The sequence below is a fragment of the Gossypium hirsutum genome, chromosome A05 (assembly GCF_007990345.1).
Source record: "Gossypium hirsutum isolate 1008001.06 chromosome A05, Gossypium_hirsutum_v2.1, whole genome shotgun sequence".
Classification (NCBI taxonomy): Eukaryota; Viridiplantae; Streptophyta; class Magnoliopsida; order Malvales; family Malvaceae; genus Gossypium; species Gossypium hirsutum.
The window spans coordinates 57,014,593-57,015,172 of NC_053428.1; the positions used below are offsets into that span (position 1 = coordinate 57,014,593).

Genomic DNA, 580 nt, shown 5'->3' on the forward strand with positions numbered 1-580 from the left:
TACCTACCGAAGATCCTCACCTTCACTTAATATTGTGTATAGAGGTGAGTGATTCTTTCAAATTAGGTGGAGTACCCGAATATGCACTACGATTAAAATTTTTCCCACATTCGCTAAGGAACAAAGCTTGAGCTTGGTTGAACTTATTGCCACCAGATTCAGTTCCCACATGGCAAGAGTTAGCAGAAAGATTTTTTATGAAGTATTCCCAACTAGCAAGAATGCTAAGTTGAGGAACGAGATCACTACTTTCCAATAGATGGATGGTGAGTCCTTGTATGAGGCATGGGAAAGATACAAAGAATTATTACAAAAGTACCCTCATCATGGAATCCCGTATTACATTCAACTTGAGATATCCTATAATGGTATTAATGCTCACACGAGAATGGTAGTATACGCTTCTGGTAATGGAGCTCTCCTTTCTAAGTCTTATAATCAGGCTTATGAAATCATCAAGAGGATTCCCAGCAACAATTACTAATAGCCAACCAATCGAGCAGCGTCAAGAAGACAAGTTGTTACAGTACATGAAGTGGACACTCTCACTTCACCAGCATTTCAGGTATCTTCGATTTCC

General features: G+C 39.3%; 1 non-coding gene across 1 annotated transcript; it reads right to left on the reverse strand.

Annotated features, from left to right (window-relative positions):
* Positions 1-226: 226 nt before the first annotated feature.
* LOC121229734 (small nucleolar RNA R71) lies at positions 227-333 on the reverse strand. The gene has a single exon (XR_005927689.1). It is a non-coding gene; the product is annotated as a small nucleolar RNA R71 (small nucleolar RNA).
* Between the last annotated feature and the right edge of the window lie 247 nt (positions 334-580).